We start from the raw sequence: 6,749 nt of genomic DNA, 5'->3' as shown, positions 1-6,749 counted from the left end.
GGTACCTGGTGTTTAGATACGGGGTCCACTGATCATGTCTGCAATTCATTACAGGGGTTCCAGGAAATCAGACGACTACATGAAGGGGAGATCACTGTCTACATAGGCAATGCTACGAGAGTGGCGACTGTTGTAGTGGGAGATATTTATTTATCTTTTGTTAGGAATAAAACTTTGATTTTGAAAAATTGTCTTTACATACCATGTTTTAGAAAGAACTTGATTTCAATTTCTAAATTATTTATGGATGGATATTCTGTTTCTTTTGATGATAAAGTAGTTGTCAAGAAAAATAGGATGGTTATCTGTTCTGGTACGTTGGTTGGTAATTTGTATACTCTTAATCCTATAACTTCCACGATGCAACAAATGAAAATTAATAACACATCTTCTAATTCTAATAAGATAAAGTAACCTTCAGAAATGAACCAAACATATCTTTGGCATCTAAGGTTGGGGCATATTAACTTGAGTAGGATTCAAAGGTTAATAGCCGATGGACCTTTAGGTTCATTGGTAGTGGAAAAATTTCCGACCTACGAGTCTTGCTTGTAAGGAAAAATAACCAAGAGACCTTTTAAGGCAAAGGGGTATAGAACCAAAGAAGTATTGGAATTGGTTCATTCTAATTTGTGTGGGCCTATGACTATCCACGCAAGAGGTGATTTCAAATATTTTGTCTCTTTTATAGATGACTATTCGAGATATGGGTATATTTACTTGATACGTCGTAAGTCTGAGTGTTTTGATAAGTTCAAAGAGTACAAGGCTAATATGGAGAAACGACATGGTAAAAGTATCAAGACACTATGGTCTGATCGTGGTGGAGAGACCTCTTAGGAGAGTTTAGGAGTTACTTATCAGAGGCCAGGATTCAATCCCAATTGTCTGCACCTGGTATACCCCAACAGAATGATGTGGAGGAACGAAGGAATAGGACTCTTATGGAAATGGTTAGATCAATGATGAGTTATTCAGAATTACCAAATTCATTTTGGGGATATGCTCTGGAAATGACGGCATACATTCTGAACTTGGTACCTTCTAAGTCAGTACCTTCTACTCCCACAGAATTGTGGAATGAGCGTAAGCCTAGTTTGAAACACATTCAAATTTCGAGTACTCCAGCACATGTGCTGAAGGGAGACGCTGATAAGTTGGAATCACGTATAGAAGTTCGCTTGTTCGTGGGATATCCTAGAGGAATGAAAGTTAGTTTATTTTATAGTCCTAAAGATCATAAGGTCATTGTTAGCACTAATGCTCGATTTTTAGAAGAGGACTATGTAATGAACCAGAAGTCCATGAGTAAAATTGTTCTTGAGGAAATAAGAGAGGACACTTCTATTTTAGTACCAATGGTACAAGATGAGATACCACAAGTAATTGCAACACGTGTCACAAATGATGCACAATTACAGGTAGTTGTTGGTGCATTATTCCCTAGGTCAAGGTTGACCTGGTTGACTAAGCTTGAGATGGCTTAAGTTTGAGTCTTGATGTTTGGGTTTCGATGTTTGACAATACATGGAGACTGATAATACATGGAGATTACAGGTGCAATCGTTCATTTGGAGAGATTGTTGGTACAATTCTCCTTTGGTTAAGGTTGGCTAGTTAGATGTGAAAAAGAGTCATGTAGGCTTGGAAGAGGGATCAGGAGCATCTGGAGGAGGAATCTTGCAACAAGCCTACGCTTTTCTTCTCTATTTTTGAATTTTTGAACTTGTATCTAATTCTTCACCATCTAAATATGATATTCTAGTTGTAACTCTATATCTATAGAATAAATTCTTAATTCTAGTATTAGGGATTAACCTTGTGATGTGAATGGTCTTTTGATTGATCTATTAACGTTTGATCAATTTTATTCAATGATGAGTTGATTTGTGGTCTTGATCTACCGTATAAACATGATCTCGATACCAAAAATATGATATTTTATATACCACAGGGATTTTGGGATGAACTGAAAGGAGAATCCAATCCTCTGACCCATAGAAAACTGAGACGCAGAGAGTTAGCTACGAAAGTAGATCAGTATGCCGCTATAAGCAATGAGCTGTCATTAATCTTAATAGATCAATCCCAATTCAGAGTCATAAAAGTAGGAGAAGGGTTATTTAAGGTTTGTGGGATCTAGTGATAGGTCTCCTTAGGGAAGCAATCCCTAATTTCAACCACTTTGAAAGTAGGCGATAAATTGGAATTGATACACTAGTGTAGTTTCAAATATTTACATCGGATACATATAATACTCTACCTATATAAATCAACATTTAGGATAGGAAATTAAGGAGGCGTTTGGTTCTTTCCTAGGAATAGGAATCGGAATGAGAATCATTGTATTGTGAAATGAAAATGGGTATGAGCATGGATATCACTCTTAAAAGCAATGTTTGGTTAGTTGCATATTTTCTATCAGAATAAATCAAAATTTTCTTTTTTACCCTTAAAGAAAAATAAGAGAAAAAATTAGATGTGAGAGAAAGATGAATGTGAGAGAAAAATATGATGAAAGAAAATGATGAGAGAGAAAGTATGATAAGAGAGAAAGTATGATGAAAGAGAAAGTGTGATGGGAAAGAATGAAGAGAGAGAAAGTGTGATGAGAGAAAATGAGAAAAGAGAGTGTGATAGGAGAGAGCATGATGAGAGAAGATGAGAGAAAAAATATGATGTGAGAGAAAGTATGATGGGAGAGGATGAAGAGATAGAAAATGTAATGAGAAAAAATGAGAAGAGAGTGTGATGAGAGAGATTGAGGAGAGAGAAAGTATGATGAGAGAGAAAGTATGATGAGAAAAAAAGAAAACAGTGAGTGTTATGGGAGAGATTGAGGAGAGAGAAAGTATGATGAGAGAGAAAGTATGATGAGAGAGAAAATATGATGAGAGAGAAAGTGTGTTGAGGAAAAAAAAGGAGGAAGTGTGACAAGGGAGATTGAGGAGAGAGAAAGTGTGATGAGAAAAAAAGAGAAGAGAGTGTGATGGGAGAGATTGAGGAGAGAGAAAATATGCTGAGAGAGAAAGTATGATGAGAAAAAAAGAAGGAAGAGAGTCTGATGGAAGAGATTGAGGAGAGAGAAAGTATGATGAGAAAAAAGAGGAAAGAGAGTGTGATAGGAGAGATTAAGGAGAGAGAAAGTATGTGATAAAATGATAAGAGAAAAAATATGATGAGAGAGAAAATATGATGAGAGAGAACAAGGAGAGAGAAGTGATATGAAAGAAATAAATAAATAAATATATTTTGATATTTGATATTAAGGGAGAAAATTTTAGCTTTAGGTCAAGGGTATTTTTGGAATAAAGGAATATTTTGATTGATGAAAATAGGGTAATGGCTCATTGAAGGGGAGGTACATGGGAATGAATTATTACCCAATTTCAACGATTCATTCCCTTATTTGTATTCCTATTCCTATAATACAAACATTAACAATGACAATCAATAATTCTCATTCTCATTCCCCACTCCTATTCCCCTAAACCAAATGCCCCCTAAATATAGATCAAGTGTTTACTAACATGGTTGTGAAACTAAAGTCCTAGAATTGCCTTCACTAATCGCTATCCTTTGATTTACTCTGCCTTCCTACAGCCTTCTTGATCAAACTTTTCTATCTCTTTTCTTTTCACTCTAGTCTTTTGATTTTCTTGTTCTTAACACTCTACACCAGTTAATATTAGTCTAGACAATTAAATTTGATTAGTAAGCTAGTACTCAATCACCAGTCCTTGTGGGTTAGATATCTTTATTACTTGACGACGTCTCTATGCACTTGCAAATTTATCACACATCAAGAGGTCAAACTCCAACTTGTTCCTTCCCACCACCAATGGGATTTTATCATTTTTCACATTTATAATTACTTCGGCACTGGCTAAGAAGGGTCTTCCAAGAATGACGGGTATATGAGGGTCTTCCTCCATTTCCAACACTACAAAATTAGTTGGTACGAAAAATCCTCAATTTTTTCCAAAATATCCTCTAAAATTCCTAGAGGATATCGACAAGAATGATCAACCAATTGTAGGGTCATTGTTGTTAGTTTGAGGTCTCCCAGACTTAGCTTCTCACGCATAAAAAATAGCATCAGACTCACACTAACTACTAGATCACAAAAATATTTATTTATCTTTTTGTCCTTGATGAAGCATAGAGTAGAAAAACTTCCTGGGCCTTTTAGCATTTGAAAATGCTCATTTTTAATTATAGCACTACACTTTTTAGTGAGTACAATAGTCACATGACTCTCTTTATTCCCTTTGTAAGAGATGATCTCCTTTATGAATTTTGTAAACTGTGGCATTTGGTGCATAACATCAAGTAATGACATCTCCACATAGATTTTCCTTATCATCTCCAAGAATTTCCCAAATTCTTCATCTTGCTTTGTCTTAGCCAAGCATTGTGGGAATGAAATTAGTGGTTGATAAATCTAAACCGGAGGTTTTATCAAGAAGTCTTTTTTTGGCTCCTTTTATTTACTTGACCCTTCTTCTACCATCCTAAGCATTTTTTGGTGTATCAATTCTCTTGGCAAGATCATTTGGTATATTCTTCATGCTTTCAGTTAAGTCTTACAACACCTTCCCACTTCTCAAGCTTTTCACATTACAATGTTCCACCGGGTTTATCTCCAGTGTCCTAGAAATTTTTCTGGAGTTTTTGAAATTGAACTTGCCAATTGATTCTCTTTATATTATTGGTAAGAGAATCAACCAAAGTCTTCAAATCTTTGATCATTTTTTTGATGAAAAGGTAAATAGGATATCATCAGAAAAACACATACAGTCTAATGATAAGGTCGGTCACAATCATATCACATTCGAGCAACTATCGGATCGGTGTGAGTACTCGTCTTATTGTTTAGTGGGTTGGTGTCATACATAAGGCAGAGCATCTTTCACATGGGCTAGTATATACGTAGATACACCAACCTACATCCACGTCAACACATCACAAACCCAACATAATCATACATATGCCACAAGCATGCATATCTCGCACCGACCACACACATCCATGCACTCTATCATTGTCCGTACTATCATGTCAGTCAGGGCATCTCATCATCCACAATTCATGTCATCCATGCATCCTCCCATATCTCCGGCCATCCTCTGTCGATCTAGAGGTGATCATTAAGCATCCAAGTCACGGTGCGAGAGTCAATTGTGTACAGCCGCCACTAGCCATCTGTCTTAAACTCCTCACCTCTCCTTGATTCCACAGAACTCTAGCAGCCCATCCATGCTCTGGCCCTTCATGTAACTCCACCTTTGATCCCCTAGGAGTCTCTGACAATCATCCATTAAGGCCCCTTGTGCTCCGGTGATTAGATCCCGACCTGTATCATTATGGCTCTCCCTTCTCCTTGCTCACTGTTGCAGCCCCCCTTCCTCCATCCTCCTCTCCGCCAACCCATCTCACTATCGTCTGGCCATCTAGTTCCCTTGCCGCCACTTTTCCAGTGAAGAGCACCTCTAGCCGCAACCATATGGTCCCTTCATGTCCTTCGGATTGTCCCCATCAGCTAGGGACAACGCTATGATGATCCACCATAAGATGAAGTCCATGGTTGAGGAAGCCCTTGCCACCGGCAGCTGATGCAACAGTGCTATTCGCCTGTGTTGATGAGAAAGTCTAGCCAGCTAGTGGTGATGTGTTAGAGCTCAAGCCCAAGGCCCATCCCTAATCCTCCACTTTGATTTGGCTCCAAGCTGTGAGAGGGAAAAGAGGAGAGAAGGTTTGAATTTCAAACCTTTGAAAACTGCCGCCCACTTCTTGAATTTGATCGTGACCTTGTGGTTGGAGTGTGTTGGTTGTTACACTTGGATTCTGTTCTGTTACCCTATACAAAAATTTTGTACAAGCACAGAACTTTTCCTAGCTACCCATGTGCTTTACTGAAGTTAAACTTGGATTGCAAACGATACTTAACATTATTAATCCAAATTACTCTTCAGAAGTTAAACTTGGATTGGAAACGATACTTAACATTTTTACTCCAAATTTAACCGATGTGATTTTCCTAAGTTAAATCATATTACAAAAGATGATTAAATATTTATTTCAAAGATCAGCTTCCAGGTTAAACATGGCGAGGCACTAGACTTTCTTGGGTATGAGATCATCTACCACTTCCTAGACAAAGTCTTTCAAAGAAATTTGATATTTAAACTTCTTACAGTAACCCTCGGATTAACTAAAGAGACCTCAATAGAAGTATAAGATCGAAACATGAAATCGAAACACAAAATCGATAACATAAAATCGATAGCCTCTTGTGTTGGTATTTCAGGATCCATTCAAAGAATATGAACTAATTATGATGCAGAAACTTATAATTAGTTGTACCTTTCTTTGAAGATTTAATAACCTCTCGATCTTCTATTGTATTCCTCTCCTCTTCTTGGACATCGTGTGGGCGACGATCTACCCAGATGAAATCCACCCAAACCTTCTTCTTCCTTCCAAGCTTTCGGCCACCAAGGGATGTCACAACTAGAGAGCTTCCTTTCTTTTCTTCTTCACCTCTAAGTATCCAGCCACCAAAAGAACTCCAAGCTTTGATGTCGCCGACCACAAAGAAGAAGAGAAGAAAATGATGAAGAGGCCAGCCACCAAGGAAGGGAAGAGGAATAGAAGATGTGTTCTACCATAAGGCACCACCTCCTCTTCTTTTATAATCCTTGGTGAATGCAAAAAAGGAAAGTTTTTAAAAATAAAAAATAAACTTC

Source organism: Zingiber officinale, chromosome 4A, assembly GCF_018446385.1.
Source record: "Zingiber officinale cultivar Zhangliang chromosome 4A, Zo_v1.1, whole genome shotgun sequence".
Classification (NCBI taxonomy): Eukaryota; Viridiplantae; Streptophyta; class Magnoliopsida; order Zingiberales; family Zingiberaceae; genus Zingiber; species Zingiber officinale.
This window is presented reverse-complemented; position numbering follows the sequence as displayed.